This window comes from Hipposideros armiger, unplaced genomic scaffold (assembly GCF_001890085.2).
Source record: "Hipposideros armiger isolate ML-2016 unplaced genomic scaffold, ASM189008v1 scaffold_14, whole genome shotgun sequence".
Classification (NCBI taxonomy): domain Eukaryota; kingdom Metazoa; phylum Chordata; class Mammalia; order Chiroptera; family Hipposideridae; genus Hipposideros; species Hipposideros armiger.
Genome location: NW_017731364.1, coordinates 4,618,611 through 4,641,890, shown reverse-complemented (window position 1 = coordinate 4,641,890; position 23,280 = coordinate 4,618,611). Strand labels below are relative to the sequence as shown.

Here is a 23,280-nt window from a genome sequence, read left to right as displayed (position 1 = left end):
AAAGTTTGAAGAGACAGATAAAGATGTGAAACAGTCATCTAGATTAAAAAGAATGGAAGTAACTGCAGAGGTTTAAAAAAGAATACTGATGCCCAGGTCCACCCCACAAAGGCTTTGATTTCATGAATTTTGGGTGGACTTCAGGCAGCAGACCTTTTTATAATCTCCCTCAGGTAATGCTAATAGAAGCCAGAGTTGAGAACCACTGGACCAAGGAAATAAGCAAGATGACCTGACAACACCAAAGTCCACTCAAAGGCCATGGTCATGAATTAGAGTAGGACTAGTCAGGATGATGGAATGCTTTTCGAAAGTCATGCTCAGCTGTGTGGAGCAGGCATGGTACACAGTGAGAGAGCTGGATTTAACTGGGGTTAAATGAAATAACTGTAAAACACATAACACGCCTGGACATGGTAAGTGTTCAGTAAACAAAACCTGCTATGTTTATTTTTATCACCAGCTAAGTGACATATATCAGCCTTGTAGCAAATATAATTTTGTTTTTATCTCATCCTAATGATTCACCCAGTTTGTGTATATCAAAGGGTTTTGACGTCATTTGAAAATAACTAAAAGCACAAATGTATATCCTTGAATATCAAGAAGTCTTCTCTGTGTGTGTGTGGGGGGGGGGAGTGGGGGAGAGACAGAGAGAGAGGCAATGAGCATTGCACATGGGGTCGACGGAGCTCACAGATCACCCCACCCACCTCCTCGTGTCCCAATTTGATAACAACCATTTTGTGCCAAAGTTTTGTGAAATCCCTCCTATCCGGACCACCTGAAGCTTGCATTTTAGGGGTTCCGCACTTGCAATTCCTGTCTGGTACTCTATTCTATTCCTTCTGAGAAGGTCACCCTTGATCTTAGCCCTGAGCCTGGAGAGCTCTGTGATGATAAGTGACACCTCAACACCCTCACTCCAAGTCACGCCTGGCTGGGTCCCTATCTATGTCTACCCAACTGCTGGAAAAAGGCAGCAGACTCTGAGCCACACTGTGGGCTCCAGTGCCAGCAGAAACAGAAGCCGTGTGGGCTCACCTGCTGGGGGAGCCCCTACTGTCAGCTCCTGCCCCCCACACTGGGTGGATCTGCCAAATCCCTGTGTGAACCTCCTTCTTTCTGGTCCTACTGTTCACCCCACCCCCACCCTAACTACTAGCAAACCCCTCCTTCCGGGGTCTTACCTCTTTTTCTGACCCTCCCCTTTCCATGCCTCTTGCTCCCACAGCAATTTGTACAGCTCCCATGAATCTGCGCCTGATCACACATGCCCATCTCTCCTCCCAAAGACCCCTCCATGGAGAGGCTGGGCCTCGTGTATCTTCGTATGCACAGTGCCCAGCAGAGTGGCCCGTTGGGTGACAAATAAGTGAGAATAACCATTAGCAAGTGCCGTGACATTAAAAATAGCTACCACTGGTGGATCACTAACCACATGCTGGCACTAAGTTAAGCACTGCCTAGCACTCCCACGATGCTATGGGGTAAGAATGGTTTATACAGAATACAGATGAGAAACTGAGGGTCAGAGAAGTTCCCAAATTCATACAGCTGGCAAGTGCCACATCTAGAATGAAACCCAAGGTCTCAGAAATGTAACCCTGCAGATGGCGACGGAGAAGGCAGTGAGTTGCCCCCTAGCTCTCACTGGGAGTCACCTGGGCTGTCTGGGAGACAAGGGTAGAACTCTCCAAGTACAGAAAGCATTTCCCTGGGGGACGGCTTTCTCTCATCTCCTCCCTACCCACTCTTCCCTCTCCTCCAAATTTATAGGCCAAAATAAGATGTTTATTGTGTAGAGCAAAAAAGGAACTAGCATAAGCCCTCTGGCAGGAAACATATTCTGGGGATTTCATACTAATGCTGTCATGAGCCACCCCCAGCTCAGGCTCTGGGCCAGCATCTTCCCAACACTGTACAATTGACAAAGGCGATCCCTCCCGTCTGCTTAAATATATGATGATTCAGCCTAGCTGCTTTAGTCAGAGCTCCCTCACTGTCTTCCTCCCTCTCTCACCTGAGACACACTCCCATGACCCTTCTCCCAACAGGATAAGAAAAACAACAGCAGGGCCCCAAACCTGACTCCCCGCTAGGGCTCAACTCCATGGATCAGCCCAGAGAACATCCCCTATTTCATCTTGCTGCCTGTCTCTCACTTACGTCCAGAAGTGATAGATAGAAAAAGGACTGCCCGGTGAGCCAGAAGGACCCACCCTAGTCCCAGATGTTTCCCACCCCAGGCTCCTGCAGCCCCACTGTGTTCTCACACCTAGACGTTACCTAGAGAGCACCAGCTCACGCCCACTGGTGGTTGAGTGTGAGTTCGTTCCACAAGGCCTCCTAAGGGCTGGGCACTGCGCTGGGTCCAGGGTTGTGCAGAGAACCTAGTCAGCATCCTGCCACCCTGGAGGGCCATTGTATTGGGTTGTCAGAAAAGTCATGACATATTTTTTCTATGTTTTTCGTTGCACAAATGCGTCATGACTCTTCCGACAACCCAATATAACACAGCTAACTTCATATAACGTAGTGAGTACAGCACAAGAGAGAAAGGTCTTCTCTTTCCTTTGGGCGTCATGGATTTGAGGGGCTTATCTTGAGCTGAGGCTGAGCTAAAAGGCGGATCTGGGCATAACAGAGAGACGGGTGGGATGAAGAAGGAACTGATCATGCCATCAGTAAGGAGAAGTTAGTTCTCTGGAAAACCACCACCGCCCCCCCCCAGCCCCCACACACAACACACGCAACAAGGCAGCAGCCTTGCACCTTCAGCAGCACAGCAGGCCCCATCCCAGGCCCTAAAACAATCCTGGTCCTTCTGGAAGCAATTGTAAGTTGCCTCAGGCCACACTAGCTCAGTGCTGAGGTCCGGCTGCAAGCACCCCCCCCCCCCCGAAGTACTGTGTCAGAACCCAGTGTCTGTAATGCCACGGCCCTGCCTTGTCCTTACCAGTACTCCTAGAAAAGAAACACTGCTCCAGAGTCCCCTGACAACTTTGTCCCTCCTGCCCCTTTTTCAGACGACAAGCCTCTACCGACAGACTCAACAGGAGCCTGCTCTCCTGGCAGCCCCAACATTCCTTCCTGTAGCCTGGCACGTCTAGAACACCCTCGTCTGCCCTGTATAACTCACCAAGCTGTGGACAGCCATCTCCACTCAACTCTCTGACCCAGACTTCCCCACCCGGAAGGCGGAATGCCTATCTCCCTCTGTCGCCACTATCTCCCACCACAGACCCCAGCTGGTTATCGAGAAGAGCAACAAGAGGTGTGTCAGAATAACAAACCCTTCTGTGTGTTCTTTTATACGTCATCGCCTTTTCACATCTATGATCTAATTTGAACATAAAAAACAGAAGTGAGGTTAGACAGCCTCACCATTATGAATAAGCCCCGTTTATGTATAAACAAATTAGGATTAGGATTAAATAGCTTGGGGCTACACAGCTGCTGGAAGTCAGAGTCTGAACCACAATTTAAGCTTTTTACATTTACCTAAAGATGTACCTATAAAATTTACATGTGGAATATATTTACATCTCATAGGTCTGTATGTATGTAAGTATATAAACTATATTTACCTATAAAGTACCTATAAAAATATTTTTTTAATATTTATCTGTGTTTTTATCTTTATGTTCACAAAGGTGGCTAACTCAGGTCTCCTGTACGCTACAAATCATAGCACAGAACAGGGGTTGGCAAGCTGCGGCTCGCGAGCCACATGCGGCTCTTTGGGTACGTTCCATCTCAAAAGTTTGCCCCTGGCAAAGAAGAACCATGGGCTTCGGAGTACAGGCAGCTCCCGGGGTTCAAATCACAGTCTTACCACTGTGCAACCGTGGGCAGATGTTGTGCAATGTGGACTCTCTCAACGTCGCTTTCCTCATCTGTATCACAAGTCTAATTATACCCATTCTGTACGTTGTCGGGCACTTAATGAACAGTAGCTATTCTTTCATTCATCCTTGGTTCTCCAACCATAACGAATTTCCCCCCATTACCCAGACATGCCACATACTTTCACTCCTCCAGGCTCATGCTCCTGCTGTCCCCTAGGCTGAAATGTCCTTTCTCCATTCTCAGCCTATCAGAATGCTTCTCATCCTTTAACACCCCATTCAACGCTTATCTCCTTTGTGAAGTTCACCCATTGTCCTCTGGGCTCCAACACCTAGAGTTTGGTGTTCACATAACTGACTCACCAGCATCCCCATGAAAAGACAGTGTCTTGTTCACCCCACTCTCCACATGGTGAGAGTTAGTATTTAACAATGCCTTTTAGACTAGCCTTGGTGGTTTCATTCCAATAAAATCAGCTCAGGTTTTTTTTTTTTAAATCAATCAACACACAAAATTATACAGAGCTAAACATCACCTAAGATCCCTCAATTTACATATGGAGAGAAGAGTGAAGAATAGAAGAATGCACGAAAAAAAAAATGGGTAAATTGCTTTATAAAATAGCCACTTTTTAATTTTTAAATTGCATTTTATTTTAGTTCTACAGAAAAGTAAAATAATGGAAAGGCTGAACTTTCAACACGTTTCTCCACTGAAAGATATTACTTCTTGAAACATCCTTCCAAGCTTAAGAAAAGAAAAATGAATGAAAGGTCATAGCCATGACTTTAACACCTTATTTAGCCAGTATGAGAGAGAGAAAGTTAGACATACATGTCCTCCCACTTCCTCCCCGAGCTCTCCTTTTCCATTACATTCTTTTTACATTGCCACATTCTGTTCCTTAGCCTTACTGCCCACTCTTGCTTAGCTTTTCACTATTTGAGTGAATAAAAGGCTCACCAAATGACCTTTAACCACACCTTCCTAAGTTGGCTTTTGATTAATCTTTTTCATCATCAAGTAGGTTTTCCCAAGAAGGGCTCATATGTGCTACATTCCTTGAGGTCGTGCACGTATGAGAATAGCTACCTGCCTTATCCTTGCAGAGTGATTTAATTAAGTGTAAAATTCTTCAGTCACACTGCCGTTCCCTCAGAACGTTACATATTTCTTCTCTGTGTTCTCAAGTTTTTCTTCTGCTGCAGATCAAGCCTAAGGCCAACATGACATTTCCCCTGTGGCAGAGATAAATTCCTCCCAGTATGCATTTCCTCATTTCCCTTTTAGTAATAAAAAAAACCCTAAGTTTTAAGAGGGCACATCCAGCTGGAGATATTTCCCAGCCTTCTTTGCAGCCAAGTAGGTCCTTGTGACTATGTTTTGGTCAATGGAATGTGAGCAGAAGTGGCTGTGTCTCCACAGATGCCCCACTTACCCTTCTGAGGGATTATCTTTGTACGACCTTTAAATCTTTGATTTTTCACTGATGAATTTTTTTTCTCAGCATGTACTACAATTTTTCTCAGGCTTTTCCTCTCTGCTAGTAATTTAGTTTTCAGCTGATGCTACTTTGTTCCTTTATAAACTTTTTCTCTAGTGATGTTGTTTGTATCCTCAATTTTCTCCTTAGCTCTGTAATTGCACTTTTTTATTCATTCTGTAGTTTCATCATCTTGTCTTTGAGCTCTCAACTGGTTAGTTTTCAATCCACTTTATTTTGAATAAATCAATAAATACTCTACTGCCTCTCCAACCCAAGAGCCAACTCCAACACAGAAATTATCCTGGGGCATGGGAAGAATGGGCCAAAGGTATCCCAGCTATCATTGGGTGAGACAAAATAATTTTACTCATATGTCATGCCTTCCACCTTCCTTGGTCCTATTCATTCTTAAAGGGATAGCCCACCTTCTCCAGACTCTTCCAGCCCACACTGATTGCTTCCTCTCCACTCCCTAAAGAGCTTCTCTGAACTAAAGGATTCACAGGTAATATCTGGTCTACTTAATGAACCTGGAACTTTTGAGGAAGGGGAGGAACCTTCTCCCTCTCCCTTGCCACACTTGGTTGAGCACATAAATGTTTTCTTTGAAGATTTCTGGACTACTGATTTTCTGAATGAAAAGGAAGGTGAAAACTAGAACCAAGACTCAGAAGAGGCTTCAACACCAGACCCACTGGTCCCAAATTAACTACAAATTGAAAACACCGTAAGGCAGGTGGAAGGAAGGGGATCCAGCAAGAGTACTACCCTTGAAAGACTAATAGAAAGGGAACAATCACCTTAGCCAGCAGTGAGACCTTCCCAACCTGCAGAGGCAGGCGCTGTTTGGGGACTGAGCAAGTCTACATTCAAGTCCAAGCACCTCAACTCACTCACAGTTTGACTTCGAATACATCACCAAATCTCCTTCAGCCTTTGTTTCCTCATCTTTTAAATGGAGATGATAACAGGATATGCCACCTAGGGAGGTTATGCAAATTATATTAGACGATGCATACAATGGTTCCAGCCTTATCCTTCACTTCCCGCCTATGTGTTTTCTCACCAGAACCTGTTAGTGGTTGCTCCACACATGCAACAAGCCATTCGTCACCCCACACCTTTGCTCCTGCAGCCCCTTCTCCTTCAGATGCCCTTTACCCAGAGGCTAACAGCTACTTCCCTCTAAGGCCCAGCTTAGGAATCACCTCCAGGACACTTTTCCAAACTCACTATACCTTCTTCCAGCCTCTGTGTATACCCAAATCAGAATATTTATCACACTATCTTCTAATTAATATCTGCATGTCCGCCTCCAACTAAGCTCTTGAAGGAAGAGAACTGTGGGAATATTTGGGTCTATGTTCTAAAAATGAGCACCGTGCATGGGCTACAGCAGGCGTTCAATGTTTTCTGAATAAATGAAGAAAGCAAGAACTCTGAGAAAAGAGGAAGAGGGTGATACAGGAAGTTTGTCTGCCACTGACTTCTAAGGCCCTCTATCTACACTGAATATGTGTGTGCATATCTACAATGTGTGTTCTTTATGAAGATATTCCTAGTGCCTAGCACAACGCCTAGCACATAATAGGCACTCAATATTTGATGAACAAAGTCATATTAAATAAACTTTACAAAAGAAGATATTGTTTAAGAGCTTAGAAGCACTGCTGCAAGATAAGCCCTTAACAATGCTGATACTGAGTTCCATTTAGAAACCAAAGGCGTTTAAGGTAGCCAAGCAGCGGTACCCACTAATCTGTGGCCATGCTTACTACTCATGTTTATTCCCAATCATAACCAAATAATGAATACAGGGGGGTATCAGAGTTTTAAAGGGCAAGCAAAAAAAAAAACAAACAAACAAAAAAAAAACAAAGGCAAACCAGGTTTGATGCAAACAACTCTGACCAAAAAGGGAAATGAGCCAAATGTATGCTGGATCCAAATGTCATGTTCTTCACATGTGACTGTCCATTGATTTCTAGTCATATGTGCTTAGGGGAATGGCAGAAAGCTTCCATAGCCCCTATAAGGAGAAATTCGCCAAGCCACAGTGAAACACAAGGACAAAGCACTTCTCAGACCCAAAGGACTGGGACTTATTAGCAGTGGGAAAACCTGTAACATGATGTAGGAAAGGGCTGCACCCAAAGCCAGCTTCACTACTTAGCAGCAATTAATCTTCAGGTCAGTCTCTACTCTCAGAAGCTCAGTTTTCTCATCTGCAAAATGGAGCTAATGATACCATGACACCAAAGGGTTACTGTGAGGACTGGAAGAGAGAATCCACACACACAGTGCCTCCTCAGAGCCAGGTGCTCAGAAAAAGCCCAGAAGATGGTAAACTTGCCATGTTTCCCTCAGCAAGACTCAGCTAAGACTTCAACCCAAGAGGCTGGAAAGAAAAGGACAAGCATTCAACAGGGTGGGTGCCGTCAACTCCAGCTCAGAAAACCTTCAAAAGGTTGCAAAGGGTAGAGTGTTCCTAAAATTAAAGCTGAGTGATGTCTCAGCACAGTGCCAGGGAAGCCAGGAGATAGATGTAAATTTAGAAAGGTTATAATGAAAAAATTACAATCATCCTCCTGGGACATGTAGTTCTTTCCTGGTTGCCAAATTTCCTGGTCATCTAAAGTATATGTGATATGTTTATTCCTGTGGAAATAATTTATGAATATAGAGTCAAACAGAGCTGGAATCCAAGGACAGGCAGGAGTAGGGTTGTCAAGACCCAGGGGAAACAATGTTTAAACCTCATTTGAAGGTTTCCATTTTATTCTTTTCAGGGACGGTGAAAACTGCTCCAGTTAGGTCATGCATAACTTGTCCCACCCACTCAGTCCAATTTTGCATCTTTCTGCTTCTTGCCCTATAGCCATAGACTCTCAAAGTTGGAAGATGCGTTTTAGGTCAACCTCTCTGCAAAGAAGAAATCCTCTGATGACAAATACGTTCACTTGCAACTTTTGTTTGGCTATTCCCATGACAGGAAGTTCACTGCTTTGTGACATAGCTAGTTCCACTGGGCAGTTCTGCTAAGTTCTTCCTCATCTGATTCCTGCAACCTTTTCCCCACCCTCTACTGGTTCTCCCCTCCATGGCAGCCACTCAGTATGATTCTAACCCTTCTTCCACATGAACAAGGTGCCTCTTATTTTATCTCCTGCAGGCTAACAAGCCCCAGTTTCGACATTTATTCAGCCTCCAATATGGTGTCCTAAACCTCTGTCTTCCAAGTGGCCCATTTCTGGTTGCTTCATTTTATCATGATCTGTATCGGACCCAGGGAAACATAACACTCCAGATGGATCTGAACAACCAGACAAAGTAGAACTGGCACAGTCTCTCCTATGGAGCCTGAGATCAAATACTCCTCTTCTTGGTTTCTCTCTCCTCTCTCACTCAAATTCCAGTCCTCCCACCACTAGGTCCCCAGTGACCCTGAGAACAGAAACAAATTTGGAAGTGCTAGGGACTGTGGAAAGTGGAGGAGGTGATGACGCAGCTCAATTTCTCGCACTGTCAGCCAAGGGCACCCAACCAGGCAGGCTATGTCCAAAAATAGCCTTCCATGCAAACAGTCTCTTAGTAAATATTTGGGAGTGCTTCATTCTAGATTTCTAGGGTGTGGTCCTCAGTGTCCCGGCACCCCTTCTCTTGCCACCCTTTCCAGAGTTTGATGGACTAACTTCATTTACAACCATTGTTCCATATGTCCAAGGTCTAAATACATTAAGAAATATATTTGTATGGAAATAGATTGAGTCCATCAACAGAAGACCGGTAAACACATCCATAACATAGAATGTATAGAGCTATAAAAAAATAATATGTATACACTGACATGGAAATACCTCTAATACATACAGCAAATTGAAAAAGGCAAGTTTGTAAAGTGGCAGTATTTATAATGTAATCCATTTACTGAGTTTTTAAATTGTATCTGCACATAGCCATGAATAGAACACAAATGCATAAAAAGGGAGTGAAGGACAAACAACTAAATGTAAACTGTAGTCACTTGGGAGAGAAGTGGAATTGTGGGGAATGAAGGCAAAAGGTAAAGTGGTAATTTTGTACCCTATTTGAAGATTCTAAAAGCAAACATTTATTATTTGTGTGAAGAAGCCCCCTGACCTTATGTTTACCTTTTGTCCTTTGCTGTTTGATGATCTCAGAGTTAGAAGGGCCTAGAGAGCTGAGAGCTGAGTCCCCATGGTGGCATGCCCAGGGTGGCACACATCTTGCCCAATGCCACACAACTAGCTAGTGACAGCCGGAGACCACAAGTCAGTGTGCAGGCTCTGACATAATGGGAATCCTCGTGGATTAAAGAAAGGGCTTTAATTTAATGACTAACTCAAATCAACCTTTTTCTTTTAGTTGAGTCAAAAATTCCTACTTGGGCACAACAGTGAGTTAGTAGAGACAAAGACTCATCAAAATCGGAGGCGTAGAAGGGAGCCTGTCCCTTTCCATGGAGGAAAAGGGGCGTTAGGGAAGGCCTGTTACACAGGCACAGTTGGCAGGGACCTACCTTCTCGGGACTTCCTCGCCCTCTCCATAAATCAGAGGCAAGGAGCTAAGTGAGGGGATGGGAGAGATTGGATTTGTAAGCACAGGTTGCTCTCCGTGCTAGGTGTTTGTCTGAGCCATGGCCACATCTTCAGAATGAAAGCCTGGTGGCAACGCTACCCAAATGCATACTGCTGTGAAGGGGCCATCAGTCTGTGACCTCAAGTCCATATGGACACCCTGCCTTTCAGGGAGGGAAGGCTGAGTTCAAGCCTGATTTACTTCAGATTAATATGGAGCTGCTGGGCTGTCACGTGGATTACCTCATTTGATTTTCACCAAATTTTCACAAATGTGTTCAAAGATATTCTAAAGCCACTTGCCAAAAGCATACAACTGGTAAAGAGTGGGGCCCTTATGCAAAAGAAGGTTTCCTGATTCTAAACTCAGCGCTCCCTCTACCCTGTCTCTTTGGGGCACAGGACCTGCTCACTTGAGAGGTAAAACTTAAGTTCTCAGGTTGGTGTTCTCCCTCCCCCCCTCTCTCTCTCTCTCTCTCTCTCTCTCTCTCTCTGTCTCTCCCCCCCACCCCCATAACAGTGACAGCAGAGACAGGCTCCAAGAGTAGCACGACAATACCTCAAACACACATCATGAAACTCAGTGAGATATTTATAGCTGGGCTAATAAGATGGCACAAATGTGCTTCAAAGTAATTTGGGTCGAGTGTGAAGTTATAGATTGGCCATAAATTTTGATAATTGTTGAAGATCAGTGATTGTATATGGGGGTTCATTATACCATTTTGCATGTTTGAAATTTTCCATAATAAGATTTTTTTTATAATACATCACGTAAGTGATCATTTCTCTCAATTTGTCACCAGGTAAGAGGTTTCATTTTAATTAACTTTCTGCCTGCTCTCATAGTAAGAAAAATATTACGACTAAAGGTTTCTGCAGCTTGTGAAAATTCCAATTATAACAATAATAGCTAACACTTACCGAGTGCTTTCTGTATACCTGGCACTAGACTGGACCCTTTACTGTGATTTTAGTTAATCCAATGGCCCGATGAGGTAAGGTAGTGAGCTTAAGTACCTTGGTCCAAGTCTACACCGATAAATGGTGAGCAATAATTCAAATCCTGAGTTACGTATAATCTTAACTTCTACTGTTCCCACAAGACGGTATACTTAGGCACTTCAAGAATTTATATGTAATTGGGGCTAAACCTATTAAGTTTTGTTTTTCTGGGGTTTTTTTTTAATGACCATACCCTTTAAAAGTGCCTCCGTAATTCCAACTTTAGAATTCTATTCTATGGAGGTTATTTGCAATATGGACAGAGATTTATTCACAAACATGTTCATCTCAGTGTCGATAAAAATTGGGAAAAAATAAGAATTGACTATCCAGCAATGGCCCTCCTCCAGGAAGCCTCCCGCACTGCTCCAGCCTTGGGTGGCTTCCCTCGTCTTGGTCTACAGCATCCTGCACTAGTTCCTTGTTACCCTGAGTCCTCTATTATACTATGAGCTTCTTAAAAGGGATTAATAACAACCCTGGAGTTGCTTATTGAACACATAGGTAAACTGAAAACTGGGGTGTTAAAGTACGTTGCTGGAGATTGCAACACAAGGAAAGGACTAGAACCCAAGTCCACACGCAGGGCCCTTCCTCTCCACCTTAGACTTCAGACTTCTTCTAAAATAAAATAAAAATGGCTGGTATTTGAACACTTGAGGCAGGAGTGGGAAATGGGGAGGAAGCTGGAGGGAGGCTCTTTCCTCTAAAGGTCCTCATAGAAGTCATCAGATCCTGTGGGACTAAGTGACCTTGGAGATGCTACACAGCTGATATGAATGATGAATGAAAAGACACAACTTTAATGTGGATATAAACTCTGGCATGTATAAACGAGAAGGTTAAGCAAGAAAGGCAAGAGATACCTGCACATACAGTGTGTTCTCAATCATTTAGAGAAAACAAATCCAAAAAAAAAAAAAAGAACAGAAGGAAAAAGTGCCAAATATTAACAGTGATTGCCTTTGAGTAATGGAATTTTTTTCTGTTTCTCTATACGTTCATGTACTTTTCAAACTGTCCTCAATGGGCATTGCTTCATTCTTATAACCAGAGTAATAATCAGAATGATAAATAAAATCAATAAATCACCAAATTGATTCTGAAGGCTAACCTGACCTTTCTAGTAATGACTTAGAAAATCACCACAGTATTTTAATGTGAAACTGCATCACTTATTATGTTACTGTTACGTATAAGCCCATGAAAAGTACATCTGTCAGAATCAGAATACATGCAGAATACATGCAAACAGGAAAAAAAAATGTCTTTTTCCCCATTTCGGTTCTTATTGAACAAATCTCTGACGCCAGGTCTGAGCACATTTTCAGGACTCCAATGTTCCAGAAGATTACTGTGAGCTTCACTAATGAACTATTCCTGTCATTTTTAACGCTGCCACATCCTCACATGTGTAGAGAGGCACACTCTCTTTGAAGCTTTCCCTCTTCTACTCTCATTTACCACCTGCTCTTGTTTGACTCATGAAGAAAAGGGGACCTCCGACACCCCCTCCACCCCCCCATCCCCACACCCCCGCCCAAAGGTCAATATTGAGATAAATCAGATCTATTTCCTGTGGGCTGGCTTCTGAGGGTAATTTCTAAGGGGAAATCCAAATGTGCTCTGAACAAGGGGCGGTTGTGTTCTTTGTAACTCCAGGTTTAGCACAGGACACACCCACACCCACGACCATCCCCAACCTGCCTGCTTGTCAGTAAATATGGAATGCATGAATGGAATGACTTTAGGTTCCACTCACTTGGGCCTGAAAGTTCTGGTTTTGTTTTTGATTTGGTTTTTACTAAATTTATTTATCTTAGAGTCACACACACTTCACAACCACCCAAAGGCCCCCTTTACAGTTTGGCAAACATTCACACCTCTTTGTGACTAAGTAGGGTCTCCTTGAGCACAGGGCTTATCCCCTGGGGTTATTCTCCCACCATCAGAGGTCAAGCCTGCCAAGAGGTGGGAACATGCGTAAGCATGGATCACATGACTTAATACCCACAACTCCAGGAGATACATACATGTTCTTCCTCTCACACTATACAATGTGGATGCAGCCAGTTGGCTCTCAAGAAACACAGGAGAGAGGAGAGATGACCCAAACCCACCCCACCCACCCCACCCCCGCTCCTCTGATTCTAAGGCTTGAGCATCTTCCACTCCAACTACAACAGCTTGTGCAGATATTGAGCAGGAGGGATGCCCACTGCACAAAAAAGGAAACTGGAGTCCAAGAGTTAAGTAGCACAAAAAGCTAAGCAGGGTCTCTTTCTTCTGACTTATTGCTGCCTTTTGCTTTATGATTATACTCAAAGCAGCTCCCTACTGGGAGCCCAGGGCAAGAGGAAAGTGAATCATCTAGTAAGCACTAAAGAAAACTGATCCCCAATGATAGCTATAATAATACTCCTCGCCAGATCTACCAGTGGGATCTGTGGCTTTGTTTAATAACCCAAACCTATCTGAATCCTTAAGGAATTCATTCTATGATTTAAAGGGTATTGTTATAACAATCATCATAACTTTGACTTTACTGTGTGGTACCAAGAAAAAAACTTATTTGACGCAACAGTTTCCCTTTTATGCAAAAAGAGGCACTAAAAGCAGATCTGTTGCTGAGTGTCCTTAGGCAAGTAATTTCACCTGTCTGAGCCTCAGTTTTCCTGTCTGGAAAATAAAACAGTCTGACCAGATGATTTCTGAAATTCCTTACATGGCTAGCATCCTGATGAGAAAGCTGTATCAAGTGCCAAGTGGAAGCACCACAAAAATGAAACACCCTGGAAACCCTGAGAAAAGAAACAAGTGTAGCCAGGAGATAGGAACAGGGCAAAACAGATTCCAAGTGTTTTGTTTTGTTTTTCCTTGGTTTTCCAATTTTTCCTCTGCCAAATACAAAAATAAGCTGCTTCCCTGGAACTCTCATTAAAAAAAAATTAATTAAAGGCAATGGAAACACTGCTTTGTTGTACAAGTGGCTCAGGAGTAGCCTGCTAAGAGACACTTTCTTCCCAGCGGGCTGATGTCAACAGCCCATGCTGATGCCCAAACAAAGGCCTCCTGGCACAGGGATGAGAGGCAAAACATCAAGACTCCATAGCTGGCCCTATTTCAATTTGAGAGGAAGGGGGCAACCAGGAGGGAAAAATAGCTAAGCTTATGAAAGGCTCGAAGGAGAGTAAAGAATTACTAAATCTTTTTCTCAAATGAATAAAGAACTCTTGACAGGGATAATGGAAGGGTGCAGCTTTCAATCTGAATTACTTTCTTTGTTTAACTCTATTCTGCCTAAGGCTAATGCCTTTTAAGCCAACCGCAGAATCCTGGTTTTGCCTTTAGTTGCCCGCATGGCAGTGTGTGCAGTGTGGGAGTAGGGAGACCCAGGCTCAAGTCGTCCCTCTGTCGCTATTTCGCTCGTTTTAAACTTGGACAAGTGGCTGAACCCTCCAGGTCTCTGTCTCCCGCCTATAAGAGGATTCAATAGATGCTCTCCAGACTCTCAATAACAGTGGTGTGGGGCTGGAGGCCCCCGAGTTCTCCCGGGGGACAGGTTAACATCCAGTGGTACCAGCCAAGGATTGCACAGCAAGCACACTCAGGCAGCGGTGCCTCTGTTTCTGTGCAGACCACCTACTCCCACAATCGTGGGGACTTACTCCTGCACCAACACCATCACCTAAAAAGGCCAAGTCATCCTCCCAACCATCTCACTACTGTTTGAACAGATCTGATTAACCAAAATCTGCAAAGCTGAGCTGAGCATATGTAAGCAAAGAAAAAAGCAAAACAAACCAGAGACTTCTCTTTCTGGACCTCCGAATTTCTCTCAAACTCTGACAGAACTGGAAATAAAAGCGCCCCCACCCAGAACAGGAGGCCTCGGCAGGCCTTGTAAAAAATGCCTAACAAGCAAAAAGGGGCCAATAACACCAGGGATGGCTAGACGCAAGGACCTACAATGCAAAGTGCAAAGGAAACCCAAGGCTGCGCCAGGCGCTGTTTAAATTGGACCGTTCTTTCTGCAGGCTGCGGAGGCGCTCGCGATCTCCTAACCCGGGCAGTCGCAGGAGCGCAGGGACAATGGTGTGCTGGGCACGGTCTTTTCTTGGAGGACCCATAGACCCTTAATTCAAACCCCATCTCTAAGAAACCTCCGTGAAGTGTAAGTGAGGAATTGTCCTCATCACATCAAATAATATACCACGGCCGGGGACAGACGCGGCCTGCAGTGATCTTTTCATAGTTGCTTTCTTGTTTCGTTTACCCCTTTTTAAACCCGGTAGTTTGGTCTGATGCTTAAGTGGTGGTACCTTTTAAATGTCTCGGTAGTCCACCTCCCGCAAGAGGAGCGCCAAGCGCCGCCCCCTCCCCCGCATCTGAGACAATGGCCGGTTCCGCAGGGCGGCTCCTAAGGGCTAGCTGTGCGCGGGGGATCCTAGGGCTGGGCGCACGTGCGTTTGTTATGGTGCCTGGGTCCCCACCCCCGCCACGGGTCTCAGTTTTTTTGGTCAGTAAACCCAGAAGGCGGGATCTGAAAGAACCCGGACTCTGCGGGGCATCCCCACCCGCTTCCTTACAGACCTTGCAGTAGAGAAAGCAAAGCCAGGTTCCTGGTGGTCGAGCGCACGTGGGTTTGTTGTGGGTCCGCAGGCTCCCGGAGCTGGGGAGAAACCAGGGCGGCTCCTCGACCAGGACAAAAATACAGATACCCCCCCAGCCACAAGGTGCCCAGCCGGTGCCGCGAAGGCGGCTGAGGTGGCGCTGGACACCGATTCCTGGTGCCCTCGGGGCCCGCCGCTCCCCTTCCCTCCCAAGCCCCATCGCATCACTCCTCCCTGGGAACCCTGGCTGCACCGCCGCCCACCGCACCCTACTCACTTGCTGCTCTCTCGGCTACTGCTGCTCTGACTGCTCAGCGCCCCAGCCTGCCGGCAGCTGGTTTCCTTTGTTTGCGCCGGGCAGTGCCCCCAGGCGTCTTCCCCAGCCTGCCCAGCCCAGGACACCCGTCCCCCAGGTGCTTCCCGACTCCTTGCAGGGTCGAAGCAAGGGAGCCCCGGATGCTGGAAAACCCACACAAGAGTCCGAGAAGGAGAGTCTGCTGGGGAGGAGCTGGGGGTCAGGGGTGAGGGGACAAGGGAAGGAGGGGAAAGGGGCGCGTTGGAGGGGCGGGAGAAGCAAGCGGTCTCCGTTAAGCAAATAGTCGGGAAGACTGGGTGGGTCCCCCCGCCAAACCGAGCCCCAAACCCTCCTGGCCCTCGGGAGGTCGCTAGAGACCGGGCCTCGGGATTGGGGGGTACCTGGTTAAGGTACCGCATGATGCTGGGACCCTGCCTCCCCGGAGGATGGCAGACCGGAACAAGGGGAGGGGCAACCTGGCGGGGCAAGGATCCCCAAATGATGGTTGTACCTTCACCCACAGGTCCCGAGAGTTGACCTCCAGCTTTTCATCCTAACAAGCGGGAACTATGGATATAATCCTGGCTTGGCTACCTACTGACTGCGTGACCCTGAGCAAGTCACTTAACCTCTCTGAGCCTCGAATTCTTCTTATGTAGAATATGAATCAACAAAATCTGTTTCACAGGGTTAGGCAAGAGTCTCCCAACATCCGGCGCGGCGCGTACTAGGTGTTCTCAAAGGCAGCAGATACAGAAGTGAAGGAGTGTGGGTGAATCCCTGCACACGGAGACTTCCACTCTAAGCTTTAGCAGCCTGGCAGGCCGGTGGCCTCAGGTAGGGGGTCCGGAAGGGAGCAGGTTCCTTCCTTTCACTGTTAAAGGAAGGCGAGAGGAAATGGCTTGTAGAGTAAGCACCACCTCTGCATAATGGCCATCCCTGGTGTGCCAGGATTGCTTCCTAAGACAGAAAACCGCTTTAGAAAAGGGCCAGGAGCGGCCTTGGGCCACCGCTGGGGCAGAGAGGATGTGACTCCCCGAGGAAATCATCTTGCAAATGTCTCTAGAGTGCCCTCTTGGCCGCTGGTTCTGTGCTTGGAGGGAAAGGGCTGTGGCAGGGAAGGACTGACAGGAGAGTGGAAGGTAGTGTGGCTCCTCTGGGTACACGAGGTGGGGTGTATGTACACTGTGAGTGCTTGAAGCCCAAATTGAAGTGGCCATTCCCCACCACCAACCTGGGAAAGGGGAGATGAAATCCCCATCTCACCCCCAATACCCTTCTTGGAAACACTGCTGCCTCCCTCCCCAGATCCTGGCCCCCTGCTATTGTTGCTGCTGGCCCTTCCCAGCTGCTGGGGACGCATTATTGATCTGTACAAAGAGCTCCAGTTGGACAGGCTGCCAAGCAGAGTGAATTCAAATCTCTGAGCAACTAGCTGTGTGTTGGTGTGAGTTCCTTAGCCTCTCTGAGCCTCCTTTACTTCTTCTGTAACATGGAGATGTTAACTGTTGTGTCTGCTCGCTCGCAGGCAATGAAAGAATTCACGAGTCAGGTTGAAATATAGAAAAAAAGGGAGATTTATTAAAGTAAGAGAAGGGTCGGCTGGGCAGAGTCTGCTGGAAACTACTGCAAACTACTGCGTCGAGTCTTTCTTTGGTGTCAAGTTTTGTCTTTTCTAACCAGGATGTAAATTGTTTTGGCCTGTAGTTGGGGGTGTGGGAAGGTGCAGGCAGTTATGCTGATTATTGCAACCTTTGCATATGTTATGTAGATTTAAGTTGGAGCTAAGAGTGGATCCCATACAGATGCAAAACCTCTCCCAAGTCACAGGGCCTGCACTGGGCCTAAGTAAATAGAAACATTGAAACTGTATAGTAAATGTATAGGAAGAAAATCAAGAGGCAAAGAACAGAAAGCTTTCAAAAAGTCCCAAGCTAAATTACACTTATTAATTTGAATTATACCAGAGATCCAAATCTAAAAAATAAAAGATTTAGTGCCACCATCACAATCCCCTGTCAACATTAATGACAGTATTGATTTCAGAATTATGTGACATGATCTCCATGAAGCACTTAGCTAAGGATCTGGCATACAGAAGGTGCCCATAACTGTAAAATGTATGCATGATTGAATGGAAGCAGACAAACACATAAGACTACTCTGGGAGATTTTAGACATTGTCCAGAGAAAACTGGAAGCTATTAAAAGACTTTATGCAAGGGCATGACATGCATCTTTGTGTGTTACACTAATTTCCCTGACAGCGTACTGAAAAATGGTTAGCAGGAACAGAGACTGCAAGCATGGAGTGCAGAGACCAGCTTGGAAGCTGCCATAGATGGGGATATAATAGGAGCTGTGGCAATGATGGAATTTAAAAAAGACATCCAAATAATAGCCACTATTTGGGGAGCAAAAACACTTTGCTTATTATATTGCCTCACCTCATCATAAGATAGGTAGTAGCCTTAGCCCCGTTGTACGGTTGAGGAAACTGAAGTCACCTAGGAAACAGAAGAGCTAGAATTTGGACTTTCTTCCACATTCAATGAAATCCTTAATCATTTCCTTCCTCTGCATAACTTTTGTGTCAACACTACTTAGGAACCAAGAACAAGAAACAGAGGAGAGTCTTTTTCAGAAAGCTGTCCAGTCCCCACTTCACAGTTGTCTCTACCAGAATGCCAACCAGATTATGGAGAAAACAAAAGAAAAGTCTCACTCTGGATTCTGGGCCTTCGGGATTTAAATGACCACAGATGATAAGGTAAGCCCCAAAAGTGCCTACGGCTTTGAGGCAGAAAAGCAGACAGGTAGGGGTGTGCTTAGCAATTTTCAAGATGGGAGCCCCTGTGGAGCTACTCCTTTTGGGGGCTACTCCATCAAGGCTGCTGTCTGGTCAATTGGGGCCATCTGACCGGAAGTGAGAGGCAGGAGGCTGACCATTACTTGGGAGATGGTGCTGTCCTCCCAGCCTATTTTTGAGGCTTCCACACTCATTGTCTCTGGGCCCCCTGCCTTGACAGCTTGTTTTCCTTAAGAAGTACAGATACCTACTTTCCCTCTGGACACACTCTCAGCCCTCAGCCCCTCACAACCTCATCTTTGTCCATGAATTGTACTTTACATGATGCCTTTCTCAGTCATCATTTGAGGCAGTTTGCTGGCTAGCATAAATAATGCCCTGCTTTGTAATGTTCATTAAAACCACCCACTTGCAGACAATATTTTCATAGCACTCTTGAATTGGAGGAGCTATTATTAAAGTCTTGTGAGAAATAAAGGAAGGCCAAGCAGTTGAAAGTGTCTTCTCAAACCCTTCTTCCTCAGCCCTCTAACGGAGTTCATCAAGACCATTAGATGAACCTCCCAGGTCTCCTTCGCCACACCCTTTCAGCACCTATTGTCTAATATGAGGGTAGACTCAGGGTTAAAGGAACTGCTCTGTGGTTAAAGGAACACCCCCTGCCATGGTCTCGGTGCTGCCAGCTTCAAGGATAAAGATACCTATACACCCAGCCAAATCTATAGAACCTAAGTCAGAAAATAGAAACAGAGTAACAGCATCTCTAATTTAGACATCCAGGGACTGCTCCTGCTGTCCCTGCACAGATGAGCCAGGGGAGCTTGGAGTGGGAGCAGGAGAGGATGCTAGACTAGAGAGCAGAGGCTTAAAAGACAGGCCTTATAGGAGGACCACAGCCTCAGACAAGGAAAATGGTGGTCCCATTGCCCCTAGTACAGCAAGCACTGTCATGGTGACTCCAAGACCTCACTAGGGTATGAGCATAGTGCGATGAGGATTGGTCAGAGAAATAGACCTATTCTGTGGTCACAGTAGAATAGGTTGCACTGTACTTCACCCAGTCAACTTCAGTATCCAGCCCTGTCCTAGTAGAGACAAGGAAAAACTAAGTCTCCATTATCAAATCACGTATGTTTTAGCAAAATATTTCCTGATTCACAAAAATAGTAATCACCATGTGGTGAACATCTACTGGGTGCAACACAGTCTATGTGCATGTCCTAACTCAAGCGTCACCTGCGGGAGGAGGTACCGTTCTAGAACCCTAGTGCACCTGAGTTACCTTGAGCTCTTCCTTTAAAGCCAATCTTGGCATGAGATTAATGTATGGGGGCCAGGGGAAGACTGCGAACCTAACCCATAAAAAGGGAGAGAAGTTTTTACTGAAGGTTTCTTACAGAGACAAAATGGTGTTACCCCAAATATCATGAGGTAAGACTTCCTAGGTATCTGCTTGCAGCATCCCTTTCTGCAAAGTTCTACTCATGACAGTCTCCCTCTCACATTTCTACACCTTGCACATCAACAACCTTCACTTTCCCACAATACTCCTCCAGCTCCCTCCTCATCAAGGTTCTTCCCTCAGGATGTCTCTTTCATTTTAATGTGAATTAATTTTAATTTCAATTGATTTTAATTAACCCCTCTCAGCGACTCCGAAGGGTGTGAGAAAGTGGGAAGCTACAAATAGATACATACATGCATACAGACATACAGACATACAGACATACATTCTACATAAAGACAATTCAGATAAGTATACGAGATCTTTACATTTACAAATGACTTGCGTATACATTAACCCACTTGAGCCCTCTTCAGACTCACAATAACCCATGAGGTAAGTAAGGCTCTTTATCATCCCCATTTACAGATAAGAACCCTGAGGCACAGAAGTAAAGTGAGTTCCTTAAAATCTATTAGTGAGAGCTGAACTGTGTCTTGAAACCAAAGCCTCTTTGCTTCATACCACATCTGGTCCCAGGGCTGCAAAAGGCTGGACAAGCCCATCAAACTGTCAGTGACAGTTCACAGGCTGCTGCTGCCAAAACTGCGGCCCTGCTGCCTGGGGACAGAACTCATAAGCTATGCCCAGGAGACCAGATGTACCAAGAATGACAGGAAATACAGGGGCAAGAGGACTCTAAGGAATCAAAGATGCTTATAATAAATTCCCTCAAAAAGATCCAGGAAATTGGCTTCTCTTAAGGGACGCCTATCAGAACCAAAGTGGAAGCTGCCTCCTGTGTATTTATGACCTGAGAATGACCATCCAAATAGCCTGCAATTAATGGTCAGGCTTTGTGCAAAAGAGTGTATTAGTCAATGAAATGTCCTTGAAATTAACAAATGTTTTGGGGACAAAAAAAATCAGCATTTGATGCCCGTTGGTGATTTGTCTCAAACCTGCTTTTATACAGTCTCATGTTTTTAAAAATCTATTTTTAATAGTTTTTTCCCCCTATTTTACAGATGAAGTTTGCCTTAGGAAATTTAGAAAAGTCAGACAAGTATAAAGATGCAAGGTGGAAAAATTGGCATCCACCAGTCATGTTGATGAAAGAACATCCAGCCTAAGAAAAAGTCTTATAAGAGTTTGTTTTAGCCAAACTGATGACAATTGCTGGGAAGCAAAATCTCAAGGGATTGAGAAAATGCTCTGGAGAATGGTAGCTTTACAGCTTATTTTATACGTTAGAATCAAAGAAGGGGATGTAAGGAGCATTGCATGAAATTCATTGGTGATAGATTAGGGAGGCAGGAGAAAGCGGGGGCAGGGGTGGGGGAATCTCTGAGATTAGATAAAAAGTAAAACAGAAATACACATACTTCTTTTACATTGGTGAGTACAGGATAGTTGACATTTACAGCACATAGAGATGGTATGCGGGCAACAAGATAACAATGAGGGGTTCTGTGGTCTTGAGCTCTGGTGGGAGGTTGTGCTCTGAGGGGTCTGAAGGAGATTACTCTGATGTTTCAAAGGTATGTTATCTTAGATACAAAGAAACAATAGACAAGCTCATGTAAGGTAAAGATTGACCTTTGTCAAGGAAGCTACAGGCCCCACCATGACTGCTTTTAGTTAGGAATTTTTATGTTCAGACTATCCTATGTGCTTACTTTCTGTCTGAGTTTATAAAGTCCACCATTCAGGCTTCACCTTGAGCTTGTCAGGTTTAATATGTGGCCCCTTTTTTGTTCACAGCCACAAGCAGAATTAACCTTTTTGCCTATTTTCTTCTAGTCATTCTGTTACCGGAGAGCAGGCCCTTCTCGGCGCGGTGTCCAGGTTCTTGGCATCTCAAGCAAAGAAATGAGCAAGACACAGTAATACAGTTGTGAAAGCAGTTTATTAGAAGCGAAAGTGCACTCCAAAGAGGGGGAGCGGGCCTGAGCAGAAAGGATTGGCTCAAGGGCCCCTGAGTAATGAGGCCATGGTGGTTTTTGTCGCTTTTCTTTCTACAATGGGCTACTCCTTCCTAATTGTGGGCTGCTTGATTGATATCTGTGATTGACAATGGCTAATGGTTATGGTAAACAAGGGCAAGTTTGGGCAGGGAAGGGAGGTCTTCGGGGCAGTTATTTCCCATAGACTATGTTGGACGTACAGGAATGTTACCTGATATACCCAGGCATCTCAGAGACCCAATTCCTGCCTCTAACTGCCTGCCTTATGTCCCTCTTGAGAGACATGATCCCCATAAATCTCTATGGGAAGTTGAGGGACAGGAGATCTTTTCTGTATCTGCTTCCTGCTCAGTCTGGCTGTTGTCCCTACCTATTGGGGATTCATGGGACTTTCACCCTATCTGATCTTAGATGAGGGGAAGGGGTCTTGAGATCCACCTGGAGGACCAAGTCGACCTCTGTGGTCAGGATGTACTGGAAGTCTTGGTGGGGCATCACTTTTATCCCCATGACCCATAGCTGAGGAGAGATAGATTTCAATTAATAGAGTTAAAAGTGTTGTCCCAAGAAGCAGGACTCAAAACCATTGACACAGGGCAATTGTGTGATGAAAAAAATTGTTCAGCCTCATGGAGCCTGGCCTTTCTTCTGGTTTAACCAGTCATTCAGTTATTGTTCACCCAGGAGCTGGGCCTGGAAAGAACGCTGTGCTACAATGACTATAGTCAACAAGCATAAATCAGAAGCTTTAGAGTAATTATTTAAAACAGGGATAGGAGATTTCTATCATTCAGATTAAAAACAATCTATTGTGTATGATTAAGAAACTGATTTGAAAAATGATTATAACCAGGGGCTATGGAGCTAAAACACTAGGGAAAAGGAGACTTCGAGTTTTAATGGTGAGAAGCCATTTCATTTGGCCTGATATCAATTCCCTGTATTTTTCTAGAATTTTCCATAGTTGAAATAATAATGTATGTGTTATCCTGCTTTTCTCCCCCATTTAGTGTATATTGTAAGTATTTCCTATATACATTTAACAAATTATTCATTCATTTTAGCCCTTATTAGATGCAAGGCAAACATTTTTAGGCAAGTTATTAGTGGTTTATTGCATCATTTGTCCACAATCCAAGAGACGGTTTAGTTTGGTGGCTAAGAGAACTGACTCTGAAGTTAAGCTGCCTTAGTTTAAATCCTGACTCTGC

The 23,280-nt window shown here is 45.1% G+C and overlaps 1 protein-coding gene and 1 long non-coding RNA gene across 6 annotated transcripts in view; one reads left to right on the top strand and one right to left on the bottom strand.

Annotated features, from left to right (window-relative positions):
* Nucleotides 1-16,035, bottom strand: part of ST6GAL1 (ST6 beta-galactoside alpha-2,6-sialyltransferase 1) — a 107,992-nt gene extending 91,957 nt beyond the window's left edge. For all 5 annotated transcript variants that reach the window (XM_019669203.1, XM_019669240.1, XM_019669185.1 and 2 more), the window contains exon 1: nt 15,832-16,035. The gene's annotated coding sequence lies outside the window, so the exon portion shown is untranslated. The remainder of the gene's footprint in view (nt 1-15,831) is intronic.
* Nucleotides 16,036-16,365: 330 nt separating this feature from the next.
* LOC109396969 (uncharacterized) lies at nt 16,366-23,267 on the top strand. Its single transcript, XR_002126949.1, has 3 exons — nt 16,366-16,686; nt 18,457-18,619; nt 21,906-23,267. It is a non-coding gene; the product is annotated as an uncharacterized LOC109396969 (long non-coding RNA).
* Nucleotides 23,268-23,280: the final 13 nt, after the last annotated feature.